Here is a 20215-nt window from a genome sequence, read left to right as displayed (position 1 = left end):
TTTTTAAGCCTTTTGGAGTTTGGAAGCATAAATTGCTATTCTAATTATTATATAACTATTTGTTTAGAAAAAAAAAGCAGTGTAAACATTTTTCAAAACATCTTTTGCGTTCCACTGAAGAACGAAAAATCATACGAATTTTAAGACAACAAATTGTAATTTTTGAGTAAACTATTCCATTAAAAAGTATATTATTAGCAAGCTTTTGGAGATTAAAAAAGAATAAAGATAAAAAAGTAGATTTTTTTTTTACTCATGTTTTATTTACTTGCTAAACGTCTAAACGGAATGAATGGGGTCGCTGTCCGTGGTGCTGATCTCGATCGCGCTCTCTCTCTCTCTCTCTCTCTCTCTCTCTCTCTCTCACACACACACACACACACACACACTCTCTCTCTCTCTCTCACACACACACACACACCTACCTCCCTCTCAGTGTTTGTGTTGCTTTCCTCGCGGATGAATCTCGCAGTGATGGAGCTCAGAGTGGCTTGTTTTCACGCTCGCCGGGGATAAAGTGATTTTAAGGAGAAATACGGCGTGTTTTCTATGCTGCTGATCTCACACACCGCCAGACCTGAGCTCACATTGAGACGAAGAGCGGCGCTGGGAAGTTTAATGTTCCTCAGGAGCGACGGAAACAGTCCTCCGAGCATCTGAGGTAAAACTCCTCGATCTGCTGAACCTTCTAGTCTCAGATCAGATATCGACGAGGGAACATCAGAGCCTGTCAGGCTATGTGTGTAGTTTGAGTTGAGATGTGTGTCAGTTGTTTTGTAAGTGTGCTCGTGTGTTTCTGTCTGATGAGCCGGAACACAGTGTGAGGGCTTGGGCTGTGTCTCAAACCTAGTGAGCTGGTTTCATACTGTAGCAGCATTTTTGGGCAACACAGCCATGAGGTTATTAGTCATGTAGTTGATGCATTTTAGCTTATACGCACTTAATGAAGGGAAATTATTTTCTAAATGACCACTGTCTGTCAGTCTTATCTTGTATATAGCTTTAAACACAGGCCCCGAGTGATAACTGCATTTATAAAAACTGATAACTGTTGGTTTTGCTCTAGTTTTGAATGGCTTTCTAGTGTGCAGTTGACTTGGGTTTTATTAAATAATAAATGCTATAATAAATTAAGAATCCTAGCTACATTAATTCCTATTGTGGATCTGCTGGAGAATCAGGGATATTGATTGTAAAGCTGGTTTGAGGCTGAAAGGTGGTTTCAGATGCTCTCCTGACCTCTAGATGGAACATTTCCATAATGAGGTCAAGAATAAAAACCAGAATAAAATGTCTGCATTGCTAAAAAAGTGCTGTGGGAATACAAATATGTGTAGTTTTACACACTGGCATGTCGCTTCCTATGAATAGGGTGCAAAAATAAAGTGTGATATTCAGTCAGAAGTGTTGTCTAACCATCTCATGAGGTCAATATAAGCATTATTTGGGCTGTTTTTCAGCAACTACTTGCAAATGTCTGCCTTTTTGTAAAAACTGAATTTGCTTCTGCAGCTGTCTGGCTATTCTGTGTAATGTGAAACAGTATCATCAGATGTGACTTGAGCTGTTTGAAAAACTCTTGCAGCTGGTGATGGTTTCAGTCGATCATATGCTCACGAGTCACATTTTTAGTCTTATCACAAAGTCACCTTTAAGATAATGGCTTGAATCGAGCAGATTTTAAGATTCAGCTCAGTTCTGGTTTTGTTTGTGCATCCAGCTCTATCATTCTTCTTTCTGGTATCTGTCTGCACTGTTGAAAGCCCCTCTTATTTACCCTCAGCTGCGTTTATTTGATTCTTACCTCTCAACTTTCTGCAAAAAGCTTTTTTTTTTTCTTTTTTTTTTTGCATATGCATGACTTGAAAGTTTTATAACTGAACACTGTGTTGCATAACAAGTTTAATCATCTTCAGAAATACGACATATCTGCTCAGATTGCTGTTTGTTGAGTTTTATCTAGCACAGTGCGCGTCATCTGTGATGCTGTATATAACAGGCTGATGGCTTGGCAAATGCTCGATTCGTCTCTGGGCACACTTACATGCACTGTTTTAGCAACTCACAGAAGACCTAGGTATCTTGGCTTTATACTGCATTGCATATGATTGTTTCTTAATTCTTCAGCTTATGCCTTTTTAATAATAATACTGTTTTAATTTGAGTAATATTGGAACTATATTATAGTATTATTAGCTATTAAAGTTAAGTTCTTTTGCAGGGATATTTGCAAATACATGCACGTTCAAGTTCATTTTATTGTCATTCAGCCCAGATATGGGAGAATGAAGTTATGTTTCTCTACAGGTCCTGGCATTGATTCAGCATTAACGTTCCCAGCACAATATATAGAAAGATCGTTTTGTGTATCACATATCAACAGTGCCATATATGTAGTACAAATACAATAATACAAAAGTTTAGACTATAAACAATATACACAGAATACAAGACATGTTAGGGCACAGTGAAGTGCATGTTCAGTCTGCAAACTTTCTTCACATTGTCTAATTCTAGGCCTATTTTCTACAACCTAGTGCACTGCATTGCTGTCTACCATCTAGATAAGTCCTAACTGAAATGGAGCACAAATGTGTGTTATACATAGTGTCTCACATGAAGCAAACGGGAAACTGGATGCACAATTGATTTTAATAGAGTTATGATGATATGAAGTTATAAAGGTACTGATGCAACACTCTAAAAACTGTACACACAAGTATTAAGTCATATAGTCTATTTCAGTTAATTGAAATAATCATATTTATATATTTGCAATAATTATTTCAAAATGCATTCTGTGTTTGCCTTCTCTGTAAAGGATGCATTCAGTGCTGCATTAGATTTTGTTCTCTGTGGATCCCACCTTCTCACGCGCCACGATTGGTCGGTTATGTACAATGCCTGCATGTTATTGGTCAAACTCCTTTTCGATCATTACCTTCAGCAAGTATGAAAACAGGAAAACAAAGCCAAAACCTGGATATTTTAGACCATATAGAAATCCTAGCCAGGACGTGTCTGGGGAAAAATGAGTTTTACATTTTAGAAAATTTTAGAGTTCATAGGCTCATAGGCTCCCCTAGAGTTAAACAGTTGAGTTTTACCGTTTTTCCAATCCATTCAGCCGATCTCCGGGTCTGGTGGTAGCACTTTTAGCTGTAGCTTAGCATAGATCATTGAATCTGATTAGACCGTTAGCATCTCGCTCAAAAATGACCAAAGAGTTTCTATATTTTTCCTATTTAAAACTCGACTCTTCTGTAGTTACATCGTGTACTAAGACTGACGGAAAATGAAAAGTTGTGATTTTCTAGGCCGATGTGGCTAGGAACTATACTCTCATTCCGGCTTAATAATCAAGGAACTTTGCTGCCGTACCATGTGTGCAGCAGGCACAATGATATTACGCAGTTCCTGAAATCGCAACTTTTCATTTTCCGTCGGTCTTAGTACACGATGTAACTACAGAAGAGTCAAGTTTTAAATAGGAAAAATATAGAAACTCTTTGGTCATTTTTGAGCGAGATGCTAACGGTCTAATCAGATTCAATGATCTATGCTAAGCTACAGCTAAAAGTGCTACCGCCAGACCCGGAGATCGGCTGAATGGATTCGAAAACGGTAAAACTCAACTGTTTAACTCTAGGGGAGTCGGAAAATTAGCCTATTTTCAAAAATAGTGGAGTGTTCCTTTAAGGACCAGTTCTCACTATTAACTAGTTGCTTATTAGCTTGTATATTACTAGCATATTGGCTTTTTCTTAGTACTTATAAAGCATGTATAAATGCCTTATTCTGCATGACCATATATTAGATCCCTTAATCTACCCCATACCTAAACTTAACAACTACCCTACTAACTATTAATAAGCAGCAAATTAGGAGTTTATTGAGACAAAAGTGTTAGTTGATAGTGAGTGTTCCCTAATCTGAAGTGTTACTATAATTATTTACAATAAGATTCAATATGTTAACATTCATTAATTCAGCAGTTAACATTAAATAATGAACAATTCTTTTACAACAATTATTAATCTTGTTTAATCTGTGTTAATTATTTTTTCTAAAATATCCAGGTTGTAAAATGTTCAAATAAACAAACCCTTCTTTTATTAAAAATCACTGGACAAATGAAAAGAAACAAGAAAACAATATTGTTTCTTTTTTAAATATTTTATCCAGTGATTTTCAATAAAGTAAACGATTGTCCAAACAAATCTTACTTAATGTACTAAATTAACATTAGCTAATTTATTCGAACAAACTTGAATTAACACTTAAAAATAATGCATTTTTAGTCTAGTTTAATAAATAATGCAAAAATGTTGTTCATTTTTAGGTCATTATACCTAATGCAACTAACTAATGCTGCACATTTTGCACATTGCCAGGTTTTGAAACCGAGCCGATGCATCAGTGCATTCCAGAGCAAATAAATGTTAAAAAGCATTAGTGCATTCACTTTAGTGCACAAGATCTGTTGCATGATCTAAACTCAGCACCAAATGCTCAGATTTGTAATACTTTGTCTTAAAGTATATCCTCAATCTACTGTGGACTCCCAAGTTTTACTTTCTATTGATGAGTGACTCTTGCTTTCATTAGAAACCTCCAAACAATCTTATCAACCGAAAGCCCTGAAACAGCAGTGAAGTTTCAATCTTATCTCAGTCGGCCACTGTGAACGGGCTTCTCTTGAATGGGCCGAAGTCAGTCCATCACGGCGAGTCAATAAGGGAGCGAGGGCCAACAGCCACAGCAAAGGCCATGAATGGACTGCTAATCATAGGCAGATCAATAGCCTTTTCAATAGCGCTTACTCATATTTAAACAGGGCTCAGGCTGAGAGCTCTTTCTGTGCGTGCTCGCTGCTGAAATGTGACACAATGTTCACGTCTCGCAGTACCAGCTGTGTCTTTATGCCACCAAATTAACATTCACTTTAGCAGCACTATTTCAGTATGTGTGTGTGTATGTGGATGCTTTTTTATTGGCCTGAATAAGCCCCATCTAGCTGCTTTAGTGACCTCAATATGCTCTTGTGCTAAAAAGAAAAACGAGAAGCTGAACTGGAGGCGATTGATGTCTTGTGGCATGATAGCTTAAGAGTCAAAGCTGTATGTCACTAAAGAAGGTTCACCAATCAGCGGTGAGCTTCACTTTAGCAATGGCAAACATTGGGTAAATCATTTGGTATACAAAAAAACTGACTTTTGCATGAAACTGCCTACTTTAGAATGGCAAAATAAGTTTATATATACTGTAAATAATTTGTATTGCTGCTGTGTTGTTTATTATTAGAAACAAAGTATGTTTGTAATGCATTCAGTGGAAAAGCTTAATTCAAGATTATTATAAATGCATAGAATAATTTTAAATATGCATACATTAATATACTACAATGTTTAATATAATTTACATATTATATATAATTATTTATATTCTACTGTACAGAAGTTTGGGGTCAATAACAAGTTTTTGAAAGAAAACTCTTCTGCTCACCAAGGCTTCATTTATTAAAACAGTAAAATTGTGAAATATTATTGCGATTTCAATTGACTGTTTTCTGTGTGAATATATTTTAAAATGTGATAAAAGATGTATTTTCAGCATCATTACTGCAGTCTTCAGTGTCACATGATCTTGTGGAATATTTATATTTCAGGATTCTTTGCGAATAGAAAGTTCAAAAGAACAGCATTTTTTTAAAAATAGAAATATTTTGTAACTTTATAAATGTCTTTACTGACACTTTTGATCAATTTAATGCATTCTTTCTGATTGCTGAAAGTATTTTTTTTTTATCTTACTGACCCAAATGTTTTAACAGAAGTATATATTAATAATCATATTACTACTACTACTACTGCTAATTAGGGCTGTCAAAAAAAAAATTGAATTTCGAATATTCGTCGAGTAAAAAAAAAAATCCACATTCAAATGCAAAAACGTTGCATTCGAATTTTAGGTCTGCGTCAGCCGTCAGGCAGCCTATCAGTGGCGCACGAAATACGACAACGATGCAAGTGTCATTGCTTTTGTTAGCCTATCCAGTTGAACGTACTAGATCCGGCGCTGCTACGTTGTTCATTCAATATATTGCGGAAAACGAGAGCATCAGTGTGGCGAAGATGTTGTTTACGTCAAAACTGAAACCAAGCCGTTCACACAGAACGCATATTTATCACATTTTCTAGACGGGCATCTATCAGCGTTGCACTCGCGTCTCGCACAAGAGAGCCGCATGTTTAGAAAGCCATGTAAAATTAATGTAAGTTCAACTTTTAAAAAACATGTCTCAAGACTTTATGGCGGTTTTCCCCATCCCACTGTAGCTCATGTTTTTAAATGAAGAAAGTAGCCTACTCTTTGTGATTGCTTTTCGGTCCTTTGTATTAAACTATGCATACATGCATGGTGCTGTTTTTATTTATTTAATTGTTTAAGCAACTTTATTAATTATATATGGTTTATAAACATTATTTTAAACATTATGCACTTTTTTTTCAAAGATAGTCGTGTTATTTTATTACGCTTTGAAGAAACGTGCATAATATTTCGCTCGATGCGCCCTCTTGTGGCCTCAGGAGAGAAGCCGAAAGCTTTTTTTCCCCCTAACTGAAATTATGCCTTTTAAATTAAAATATAATTCGAATTTTGATCATATTTATGTAGAAAATTCGAATTTAGTTTTTCAGTCATTTTGACAGCCCTACTACTAATAGTATTCATCTATAAATAGTATATAAATAAATAATATCTAATATAATATATTACTTTTAAATAATGCAATTGGAAATTGTTTAATTGGATAAAAGCTGATATTGTTTTAGTAGGCAGCTGTCTATGTAGGCATTAGGCAGTGAGGGAGCTCAGTACGGTTTGGAGTTCAGAGACATCAGTAAAGCAGCTTTGTGTTTTTGTTTTCAAGAGTCACGTCATTAAATCCATCAGCGGAGAAGACTTTCACTACGTTAATTCCTAAATGTCTCCGTTCTCTCTGGTGTGTCGCTCAAACCCCAGAGAAAACGCTGTCCTCAAGCTATTTCAGATTTCAGATGACCTTCTAAATCCCAGCAGTGATTTTTTTATAAAACAAATCACAGCTCTGATGGATCTAACCTACATACGCGAGGACAAATAGGCCTAATAATTGGCCATGAGAGGCCGCGGTGTGTGAGAGTGAAGGACGTGTCATTGTGACTATAACACTATCTGGACAGAAGCGGCACAGCGATAAAGCTGATAAAGCACAGCGCCGCTGGCCTCTACATTATTCATGCACCTCCTTGTATTGAGTATCTGCAGAAATGGAGACGAGCGTTTGGTTCTGGAGATCAGCTGCCTGATTTCCCCGTGTTGCATCAATCGGGAGGAAAAGAGATGCAAAAATGAGTAGAAACTCTCTGTTCTGTTTTCCTTATGACACAATCTTCCTCTCAAACCCCCGCTGCGCTGTGAGAAAGATAGCGTGATCTCTAGATGGGAAAACCAGATATAGAAGAACAATAGCACTAAAAGATGCTTCGCCATGGTGAAATTTGCTTAAATTCAGCATGAAATCAAAACTGAACCAGTTTATTTTCTTAATACACATTTCTGGTCAGATTCCTATGGAAGCCTGTTTCTGTTATGGGATAAAAAAAATCAAATAAAAAAGGTAATTGCGACCTTTTATCTTACAATTCAGACTTTTTTCTCGCTGTTCTGAGCTTATATCTCAGACATAATTTACTATGAACCTGCAATTAGGAGTTTATAACTTGAATATGTGATAAACTCGCAATACTAAGAAAAAAGGTCAGAATTTCGAAAATGTACTGAAATAAAAGGTAATTGCGAATTTTATCTCACAATTCTGACTTTTTTCTCACTATTCTGAGTTTGTCTCGTAATTCAGAGAAAAAAAGTCAGAATTGGGAGATATACTAAAAACGTACAATTATGAGTTCATCACTTAAAATTGAGATATAAAAACATAGTTCTAAGAAAAAAGTCTGACTTTTTTCTTGCTATTCTGTATTTGTCTTGAATTGCAAAATCCACTGAAATAAAAGGTAATTGTGAATTTTATGTCTCACAATTCTGAGAAATACTGTAAACTCTCCAGTTATGAATTTATAATTTGCAATTGAGAGACGTAAACTCGCAATTCTACGAATAAATGTCAATATTGCTAGATATAAACTCAGAATTGCAAGAAAAAATGTGTCTTTATTTATTTTACCTATACATATTTAAGTATGTATTTATTTATCATCATGTGGTAGAAACCATCTTCCATATTGCGCATTATTCAAAGAAAAAAATGTTTGTCCTCATAATCTTTTATCACACTGAAATTAAATTCTGCCAGTTCTGAAATGACTTTCATTTTCAACTGACGTCACTTAGCCCAAAAATAATGTTATTCATAACAATGTCCTCACTGTTTTAGGCTGCTTTTGCATCATGCATCTTCAAATGCATCACATTATGGAAGTAATGTGCTGTTTCATGTTGCCTTTATAGCTCGACAGCACATGTCCTGTTATATGCTGCCACCTCGCTCAAAGGCAAAGTACTCAAAGTATATACCGTAGTGACACATGGTGAAATATGGTGATTCTGACCTTTCTATACGGCCCGTATTTCAATTTATACTAGATAGACAGAAGGAAGGACATGAGCAGGAAAAGAGAAAAAGAAACTGACAAAAAAAAGAGAGAAAAGAGAAAATAGCACGCTCTATTCATTTAGCTGCGGTACCCTTTTGGGCTGTCGGCTGTATTGTTAAAAGTGTGAATAATTGAAGCTGTGAAAATGTCAAGCAGGCTGTCCTGAAAGCCCCGAGCTGTTTGTCTTTCTCAAATTAGCACTGAATGAAAAATCACACTTTTGAAGAAGGTAGCAAGAGAGAGAGGCTCGGTTTGGTAAATACATAAATTAGTTGCAAGCTTAAAATGTTGATTCGGCTGTGTTTCTGAGCGCTGCTCCTGACGCTTCAGTACCGCTCAGATTTGTTCAGTAGCTCGGCTGTTGTTTTACAGTGTGGTTGTTCTTATCGCATCTGCTGCAGCGGCTGCATGGTTTATGATCAGAAATATAGGCCTATAATCCTGTTCATTCATAATCGAGTTAATTAATGGACTATAAAGTCCACAAAATGCACTGAAATCACATTCGCTGTTCAGATATCCATTTGGTAATCTTCATCATGCCCTGCATAATCACTCAAAAAAATGAGCATTTCCATTTTTGTATGTATGATGCATATATACTGTTCAAGAGTTTGAAGTCTTTTATTTTTTTGTTTTTAACAGTCTCTCTTCTGCTCACCGAGTCTGCCTTTATTTGATCAAAACTACAGTAAAGACTGTAATATTTTGAAATATTATTACAATATGAAATAACAGTTTTCTGTGTGGATATATAGTAAACTGTAATTTATTTCTGTGATCAAAGCTGTATTTTCAGCATCATTCCTCCAGTCTTCAGTGTCACATGATCTTCAGAAATCAGTATAATATGCTGATTTGCTGCTCGAGAAGCATTTCTGATTATTATCAATGTTGGAATCAGTTTTGCTGCATAATATTTTTGTGGAAACCGTGATACATTATATTTTTCAGGATCCTTTGATGAAAAGAAAGCTCAAAAGAACAGCATTTATTTGTAACATTATAAATATTTTTACTGTCACTTTTGATCAATTTAATGCATCCTTGATGAATAAAAGTGATAATAAATTTTTTTTTAAAAACTCACTGACCCCAAACTTTTAAGCAGTACTATAGTAAATTATTTAAATATCATAGTAGTATTTTGTACTGCCATTAATTTATGCAGACTGTAATTGTACAGTAATGAAAAATTCAAATATTACTCAAAAAGTAAAATGACGTGCATTAATGTGGAGGAAAATGTGCTTAATTGCTATGAAAATAATGTAATGCAAAAATGTATGTATAAAAATTCATTTTTTGCAAACATGATCATATTTTCTTATTTCATGAAGGTATTTATAGGTGAAGTGTGTCATTTATGCTAAATGGAATTGCAATAATAATGACTGTTATTAAACATGTTTCCCAAACATCTTCCATTTGTTGGACAAACAGATAGTCCCGCCCCCAAACTCACTCATTGGTTGAGCTAATGTTGCTGTATCAGGTGGCTTAAGGCAGCAGATCAGTGTTTTGAAATCATTACAGTGTTACAGCCTGTGTTGCATTGTATGTTCGTGAGTTTGGGGGCGGAGCTATCAAGATAGGGGTGTGTGTTTTTGGCAATTTCAAATATCAACAGCGTTTCTCAGAAATTGCTTACTGCACCTTTCATTTTTATGCTATACAAATGATAAAATTCTGCAGTATTAATATATCAATTAGAATCAATATTTTTATATGAAGATCACTCTGAGTCTTATCTGCGTCATGTTCACTTTTTTTCAAACTAGTTTATATTTTGCGATTCTGATTTTTTTTTCTTGCAATTCTGAAAATGTAAAAATTAATAAGAATTGTGAGAGATAAACCCAGACTTCTGACTTCTCGCATTTATTACTTTACATTATTATTATTATTATTATTAACTAAAATTAAAACTAAAGCCATATAAAAAATGTTAATAAAATAAATGGTAACTGGAATAAATAAATTATAAAATACTATTATTTCAGTTAGTTGGCAAAGTGCCTTACTCATTTTCGTACTACATTAAAAATGTACATAAACGTACATATAAAAAATAATATTAAAAAACACAAAAACAAAGTGTTTTTCTCTGCACTCAAAAAAAAGGCCCAAATTGAACACTTATGTATTATAAAATACACAGAAAAGCTAATAAACTTAATGTGATATACTTGTTAATAATATCTAAATCAATAGGTAAGAAACAGGTCAGATTTCTGCACTCAAAAAAACTAACAAAAAAAACAAAACAGTAAGTATTTATTCAAACTGCTTAGAACTGGCATAAATATGTTCATTGTAAAAACGATTAAATGTTTTCAGTTAAAAAGTATGAATATGGTTAAAATATAGATAGCTGTGGATCAAGCCATATTCATTTAGTTAAAATGTATGAAATTTGATATGCAATTCAAATACATATCTTAAATGTAGGTCTTACTTTTTAAGTATGTGTTTTTCATACAATGAGAGTCAGTGGGGTCCAATATTGTTTGAACTAGGGCTGTCACAATATCAGATTTTTCACTACATGATTACCGTGGCCTCAAAAAATCATGGTAAGGATATATTGTGATATCTATAGAAGTCTTGGGGGAAAAAATCATGCTATCAGTCAAATTGATCTTTTTTTTTTTTTTTGACCAATGAATCACACCATTGCATTCCAAAGGAACAATTACACTAAACAGAAGAGACTAAAATGCTAACTACGTTTAGTTTAGCACAGTGTCAAAGTACGACAATTTAGAAGAACAACTACATATTTTTACTCTTTGGCATAAATATGTTCATTGTAAAAACGATTAAATGTTTTCAGTTAAAAAGTATGAATATGGTTAAAATATAGATAGCTGTGGATCAAGCCATATTCATTTAGTTAAAATGTATGAAATTTTATATGCAATTCAAATACATATCTTAAATGTAGGTCTTACTTTTTTGGAGTATGTGTTTTTCATACAATGAGAGTCAGTGGGGTCCAATATTGTTTGAACTAGGGCTGTCACAATATCAGATTTTTCACTACATGATTACCGTGGCCTCAAAAAATCATGGTAACGATATATTGTGATATCTATAGAAGTCTTGGGGGAAAAAATCATGCTATCAGTCAAATTGATCTTTTTTTTTTTTTTTGACCAATGAATCACACCATTGCATTCCAAAGGAACAATTACACTAAACAGAAGAGACTAAAATGCTAACTACGTTTAGTTTAGCACAGTGTCAAAGTACGACAATTTAGAAGAACAACTACATATTTTTACTCTAAACTTGTTTACTGCTCCGTAGTGGAGCTGGTGCTGGATTATTATGTGCATATTATCGTATGCGTACTATTCATTTTCAAATATCGCCAATATTGCGACACCCCTAATTAACATGATAACGATATTTCATTATTTAAATATCACAATTATCGTCAATACCGGTATATCGAGACACCTGTTTGAACCCCAACTTTCTTCAAAATATAAATTTTTTTAGAGTTAGCGATTGCCTGAACCATAGGAAATATCATTTACTATAAAATTTACTATAAATGTACATGGTGTATGCCCATTCAGAATACCTCATTGCAAAGTTTTTTTTTAATCATTTTATCATGTTACTATGTGGTTTCTATAGTTTTCTTGGTCTGTTTTATCATCCAGCAGGCAGCACGCCTCTCCTCAACTTAACGGAGTCATTCATGTTTACACGTGTTGAAGTTTTAGCGTGGTCACTAACATTAACTTTTCAAGTGAAAATCTTCCCTTTGTAAAAATTGTCGTTTATAAGCGATGAGGGTGCCACGAGCCCTGGAGCTACAAATTAATCTTTCAGAAGCTCGCCACCCTCAAGCAAGAAAGACACAGTATGAAACCGAGGAGACACAAGTCGTGACGAGGAAAACAGAATGAGAGAGAAGGAGGTGTATTTTTAGCGGTTTGACCGTGAACACGGCTCACATCTGAGCTACAGAGAAGACACTTACAAACTAGCTGAAGAAGCTCTGAACAAATGCTTCATCCGTAAGATCATCTCATTTGTACTGGGAAAAACAACATGACAAACATAAATGTCCCAATTGACTACAGAATTTATTGAGCCACATGAATCATCTCTGATTAACATGGAACAGTGTTCACCATTTCACCTCCATAATGTGACGTATTTCTCAGTAAAACAGGATATTCAATTCAATAAGAATACATGCATTTTATCCATCAATAATTGATTAGACGGTGACTCTATAAGTGTGGTGGTTGAAAATTAACCCTCTGGTGCTCTTCAGTAATTTTTTACCTAAAATATATTTTTTTGTCACATTGGAATGGTATAAAACTTTGTAAAGGTTTTGGCACTTGCTATGTGAACACACACACACAAAATCATGATTTGATTTGACTGGTTAAAATGTTCCTAAAAAAATAATCACACTTCTGTTCATGGTCAAAAATGACTGTATTGGAAATTAATGGGAAGCGTATTTCATCTAGTGGAAACGTTTGGTACTGCCCTCAAACTAAATCTTACTGAAAGCTTATTTTTTGAGATATCAACCTCAAATTTGGAACGCAACTTGTTTAAAATCAGAATCAGAAAGAGCTTTATTGCCAGGTATGTCTGCACATGTTTACGAGGATGGGGGTAGAGGTTGCTGGAGGTCAGAATGGGCATGGGGTGTGAGACAAGGGTTTTCAAACATGCAATAAAACTCATTCAAATCGCCGGCCAGTTGTTGATTCTCCTCGGTATTGGCGTGTCTTGTAGTTGGTGACATCTTTCAGTCTTTTCCACACTGATGCAGGGTCACTGGCAGAAAACTGGTTTCTCAGCTTTTCGAGTAGTTCCTCTTAGCCACACTGATCTCCTTTGTCAGTGTAGTTAGTTTTGGCTTGTTTATACAAGACTCTGTCCCCATTCCTGTAGGCATCTTCTTTGGCCTGACGGAGCTGTCTGAATTCTGCAGTGAACCACGGTTTGTCGTTGTTGTCCTGGTAAGGATGCACATATCCTCACAGAAACTGATGATGTTACAGAATCTGTGAGCTCGTCCAGGGGTGCGTTTCCCAAAAGCATCGTTATCTAACTATGGTAGTTAGTTCCATTGAAATATATTGGTAACGGCGGAACTTGCGACCATAGTTGCTTTTGGGAAATGCACCCCAGATCAGTGGCAGCAGCTTCAAAAACACTCCAGTCAGTGCAGTTGAAGCAGGCTTGTAAATCCCCCTCTGCTTCATTAGTCCATCTTTTTACAGTCCTGATTTCAGTTTCTGCCTGTATGTCGGTGTAGGATGAACCAGACATGTGCTTGCGTTGGAAAGTAGACACTTACGAGAATGAATTAGGAAAACTCCCGCGGCGAGTAGAACAGCTTACAGTTGATGAAAAGCGCTTATAGATCAGGACAGCACATCTTCTTCAATGCCGTTACATCTGTACACCATCTTTCGTTGATGTAGAAGCATGTTCCACCGCCACACGAATTTGAAAATAGCATTTTTTTATTTCACCTTTCACATTTCACTTTTTTTATTTTATTTTATATGCTCTATGCTCAAAAAGTGGTTAACAGGTAATAAATGGATTATAACTACTGCATGAATATAATTTAGTACCATAAATTCCACAAAAAAAAAACTAAACTAAAATAATGTACACTCATTTAAAAAAATATATATTTTTGACCGTGACCTCTTTTTTTTTCCTTTGGGAACATCGTGCACTGATGAATCATGTTCATTTAGATCAGGAACATTTTATTAAGTAAGTAAACAGGGTCACTCTTGACATTTATGTCGACTTTAAATACAGAAAAGAATGTCAGTATTCTCTTTTATTGACTCGCTTTTAATCTCCTTTCACTGCAATCCAAAAGAAACACACTGAATCTCTTTGTTGTTCCCGGTTCACAGGGAACTTTGAAACATCTTTTCTAATTTTTCTGTCCTGATTGTCTGTCTCCCTGATCCTTTTCATTTCATTCTAATGCTCTTTTCAATTCCACCCAAAAAAAACTAAACTAAAATAATGTACACTCATTTAAAAAAATATATATTTTTGACCGTGACCTCTTTTTTTTTTCCTTTGGGAACATCGTGCACTGATGAATCATGTTCATTTAGATCAGGAACATTTTATTAAGTAAGTAAACAGGGTCACTCTTGACATTTATGTCGACTTTAAATACAGAAAAGAATGTCAGTATTCTCTTTTATTGACTCGCTTTTAATCTCCTTTCACTGCGATCCAAAAGAAACACACTGAATCTCTTTGTTGTTCCCGGTTCACAGGGAACTTTGAAACATCTTTTCTAATTTTTCTGTCCTGATTGTCTGTCTCCCTGATCCTTTTCATTTCATTCTAATGCTCTTTTGTTTCCCTTTTAACTGTTACGCTTAACGGAGGAGCCGTACGCCACCTGTGAACCATCAGAAACACAACATTAGCAAGACACAATCAGCTGATTGGTTTATTTAGGTTTGCACATTCACTTTGTTTATTATCCTCGTATAATTATGCAAAAGCTCCACTTTTGGCCAGATGTACAATGCCTAATCAAGAGCAATACATGACATTACTCCATTATAATGCAAATGAACAGATATAAATCAAATCACAGACATGCTACTCCTGACTGTTTGAAACAGCATTCGAAATGAGCAATTTCTTCCCAAAGGGATTTTTCTTTTCCATGCACACATATCATCTTTTTATATTCAAATGTAATGAGTTTTTGTGTGAGAACTTGTGCTGTTTTAATGAGCATTCAATCTCAAGGCTGGCTTTTCGGTGTGTTTGTTTCTGTATGTGTGTGAATTGATTTATTGGTAGACCTTCATTCACATTGGTAGCGACCTCCGCGGCACTCATGGCTCTAATAAATCAATCGCAGATATTTACCACATTCTGCCTTCTACCAGCACATCGCTGTCAATATAAATAGTCTGTTTTGCATGATTTTTGTAACTGCTTGCTCTTCAGTTGTCATGCATGGATAGATGGAGAGAGAAATGAACAGAATGAAAGAAACAGACAGCAGAAGGCAGAGATAGAGGGGTCAGAACAGCCAGGCTTTGGTTATACAAAAGCATCATATAGATGAACAGATGAAAAGTGAGGAGAAAAAGGATATACATGTCTACGCAAGCATTTTTATTTGGACTTTGAAAATATTCGAAACAAATTATTCAGGCTGGTTTTGTGAACCAGTTCAGTTGATTCATTGAAAAGCTCTGACTCAAATGAATGAGTCGTTCACAAATGAAACATCACTAACATAACTGTGCTTATTATGAATCGGACAATCATTCATGACTCGCTGTGAGTCAGATATATCCGAAAGAGACTGAGTTGTTGACTAGAGACCTGCTTATACTGATTGTCCAATTTGCGAATAAATCATTGAGGCTGGTTTTGTGAACCAGTTCAGTTGATTCATTGAAATTATGTGACTCAAAAGAGTTTTGCCTCCTGAGTATCACTAATATAACGTTGCTGCTCGTTATGAATCGGACAATCAATTCTGATTCACTGTGAGTCAAATATGTCTGAAAGAGACTGAGCTGTTCACTAGAGAACTGTTTGGATTGATTCAGTCCGATTTGTGAATGAATCATTCAGGCTGGTCTTGTGAACAAGTTCAATTGATTCTGTCTCAAAAGAATGAGTTGTTTGCCAATTGAACATCACTGATATAACTGTGCTAGCTACTCATTACGAATCAGCTCATTGCAAATCGTACAATCGATCATGACTCATCGTGATTCAAATATATCTGACAGAGACACATTTTTGAAGACATGAATTGAATATTACTACTATAAACAATCTGCTCATTATGAATCAGCTCATTGTGAATCAATCAATCGATCATGTCTCACTGTGAGTAAAATATGTCTGAAAGAGACAGTTGTTTGCTAGAAAACCGCTTGTCTTATTTGTGACTGAATCATTCGTCCTGATGTTGTAAACCAATTCAGTTGATTCATTGAATCAGCTAATATAGCTGTGCTGCATATAATGGTTGTTATTGTTAGTTCTAGTTTAGGAATGGTTTTTATGTTAATACCTCACTGTGGCTGGACGGGTCATGTTTGTGATGTGTAAATAAAGGATGGTCATGTTTTTTATGTATATTCATCTGTCAGAATGAGCTGTTTTTGCGCTTTTTGGACCGGAAGTTTTGAGTTTTGAAAGTTACAGTGTGTTTTCTTAGTACAATGAACTCTTTTAGAGATCAGGAAAGGTTTAATTTCTCATGAAATGAGCCCTGTAAAGTGTCCGTGAACTGCTGCTCCTTTGATTTGCATCTGCTCGGTTTTGTTTACTTCAGGTCTGGTCTCTGTTGAACCCTGCAGGCCTCCGTACCGAGAGTCACACAGAACGTTTCACTTGTAATTGACTTAGCGCATGCTGTGCTTTAAAATCATCTGGTTCCAGCCGGTCTGTGCGCTGGCGAGTCGAGGACACGGTGTCTAATACCAGGGAGACTCGGCCCTCCTTCGGGAGCGTATTAAAAGCAGTACATTAAAGTTTGATGACTTCCATTCACTTCTCTCGCCGTGCGACTCGACAAATGAGGCCAATTACGCTGAGATTGGGGACATCTTCAATTGGATAGCTTTGGCTTTTTTCACATGCGCTGCTACATCAAGGCTACTCGTGATTCTCAAGCACAAATTAAATCTGTGTACTGTCAATTATAACTATGGGGGTATTCTAAACGAAATCCCTCACCAAAAAATATGTGGCAAGTTGGTTTTCATGCAGAAATCTGCAGCAGAACCAAACGTCTAATGGTTTGAAGGGTCTGGGAGGCGCTTATCAGAGTAATTCATGAATTAAAATCTAAATATGCTGGCATATACATCACTTTGGATGGAAAAGCAGGTGATAAAATTACCTTATCTTTTTGCCTTGTTAATTTATTTCATTAGTGATGTTTGCAAAGTCAAACATTAGAGTTATTATTGCTCATACGGATGATGCAGGACTTCACTTCCAGGGAACAACTACCCTAGCAACTGCATAGCAACACCATCCTATGTGACTGTAGTGTATCATCTCTGTGATGTTGTTCTCTATACGCTCGGACCTTGACACACTGTTGGTTTTTTTGATAAGAGATGAAGATGAAATGCTGTTCAAGGTTTCTAATCAAGCTGTGCAGCACAGCTGGTGTCTCACTTTAAAGACCCGAGTGAAACACCAGTCTGTTCAAAGGGGAGCAGATGATTTGCATTTTTTTACCTTGTAAAGTCTCTTCAGCTCACCATGGCTGCATTTATTTGATGAAAAATACAGTAAAAACAATTATATTGTGAAATATTCCAATATAATAAAATATTAAATATAAATACTATTTTAAATATAACATGTAAATATAAAATAATTTTTTAATATTGCAATATATTTTAAATGTAATTTATTTCTATGATGCAAAACTGAATTTTCCAATGTAGAAAACGTGTTAAAAACGTGATGCATTTTGTTTTTCAGGATTCTTTGATGAATGGAAAGTTCAAAAGAACAGCAGATTTTTTTGTAACACTATAAATATCTTTACTGTCATAAATGTAATGCATCCATTGTGAATAAAAGTACTAATATCTTTTTAAAAAATGATTGATCCTTACTGAATTACATGACAGTATAATTCAGCAAATAAATAAATAAGATTATGAGAATAAAGTTGTAATATTTAGCAAATAAAGTCAGAATTACAAAAATAAAGTCATAGCATAGTGAGAATAATTTTTTAATATTTTGAGAATAAAGTCAAAATAACCAGAACAAAGATGAAGCAATACAGAAAGTCTTAGCAATACAAGATAGTTGAGAAATATTCAGAAAAAAAAATCTGACTTTAATTTCACAATGCTACAACTTTATTTCTGAGATTTTGACTTTTCTCAGGCACTAAATTAAGATAATTATGTTGTTATTTTCAGATGTTCTAAATTTCCCCCATGGATGGTGAATAATTTATGTGCAGTTTGTTTGTTCCACTCTCTTTCGGTATGTGTTTCTGTTGTGTGTAGTAATGTATTCATGTTCACATGGTACGTTCATTTATTACAGTCAGTGTGTGTTTGTGTCCTAATTTTGTGGACTTATTAAAGAAATTCTGTGTCTCCATTAGTCTCTCAAGGTTAAGGAAAAGCCCAGTGGGTGCAATGAGCTGCTGGTTCAGGTGCCATCATGAATAGAGTTTATATAGAGTGTTTCTTTCCAGCCGTTGATGAAAAGATTCAAAAGTGATTTGATTTGAGCTGAATGAAGTTCATTAAGCAAATGCATTAATATTGAAAAGAAAATCACCCAAAAGACAGTTCAGTGCAGTTAAACACTAAACACATCAGCAAACAAACATGACAATTTCTCTGAAAAGACCACATAGTCATTGTAGCTCCAATGTAAGCATAAAATGTTGATTAAAAGTTTATATTTTTCATATATGATATATGATCATTTATATGCTCTTTCATGGTAAATTGCTTGTGGTTTTTTCTTCATTCGTTAGTCGCTTTGGATTAAAGCGTCTGCTAATTTAATAAATGTAAATGAGTAACAACATCATAATGTAGCACGTGAAGTTTATGTAGCACATGTTTAATGCGGGGTCATATGACGTTGCTAAAAATAACATTATTTTGTGTATTTGGTGTAATGAAATGTGTTTATGTGGTTTAAGGTTCAAAAACACATAATTTTCCACATACTGTTGTAGCGTCTCGACCAATCTGACACACTAATTTTAATTTGATTTAACAAATCAATTATTCATTAGGTTAACAAATCGTCACAGTCCCCTCACTCAATTAACTGGATGCCAGGATGTCTGCTGAACACCAGGCGCTCTGGTCACCATGACAACTAATCATGATATCACTGGTTTTATGACCCCCCAGGAATGTGAGATGAGAGCTGTCAGCTGCAACTTATTTTCCCAAGCAACTTGTATAGTGCAGTTAAAGTCAAGCATGCAAACACACTCATATGTGTTTGTGCTTAATGACAGAAGTTTATTTATTTTTATAATGCATTTCCAACATGCCAGTAGTTTCGCTTTTGCTTTTTTTGTTTAGGCTTGCCTTTTATAATAAATGTTGTTTATAATGCCACTAGCATTTATGTTCGTTTTATACTTATTTTTCATTCCTGTTCTATTCTGATTAAAGGATTTGTTGTGGAGGGATAGGAACCAAAATACATGGTTATAGTGTTTATGATGTTTGTAAATGTTTAGTTTTAGCACAAGCGTGAGTAAATCCCATGAGTGTAAATGAGTGAGTGGGTGAAGCGTGGATTCATTCATGTGGACTGAATCAGAGTGAACTGTGTTTGAGAGAGGAACAGGGCCAGGACACCAAACACCAGTTTGATCTTTCTGTTTGCCTGCAGGGCCACACACTCGAGTGTAATACCCTTAATGACTGTCTGAGAGCATCTGGTGTGGGATATTTCTGAATCACTGTGTGTGTGTGTGTGTCTGTGTGTGTGTGTGTGTGTCTGTGTGTGTGTGTGTGTGTGTGTGTGTGTGT

At 35.2% G+C, this 20215-nt stretch overlaps 1 protein-coding gene across 2 annotated transcripts in view; it reads left to right on the top strand.

Moving 5' to 3' along the window:
* Nucleotides 1-471: 471 nt before the first annotated feature.
* Nucleotides 472-20215, top strand: part of LOC107554879 (disks large-associated protein 4-like) — a 107666-nt gene continuing 87922 nt past the window's right edge. For both annotated transcript variants that reach the window (XM_016237518.1, XM_016237517.1), the window contains exon 1: nt 472-661. The gene's annotated coding sequence lies outside the window, so the exon portion shown is untranslated. The remainder of the gene's footprint in view (nt 662-20215) is intronic.

Source organism: Sinocyclocheilus grahami, unplaced genomic scaffold (assembly GCF_001515645.1).
Source record: "Sinocyclocheilus grahami isolate Dianchi unplaced genomic scaffold, SAMN03320097.WGS_v1.1 scaffold517.1, whole genome shotgun sequence".
Taxonomy (NCBI): Eukaryota; Metazoa; Chordata; class Actinopteri; order Cypriniformes; family Cyprinidae; genus Sinocyclocheilus; species Sinocyclocheilus grahami.
Note: the sequence above shows the minus strand (reverse complement) of the source record. Positions and strands in the feature narration are given on the sequence as shown.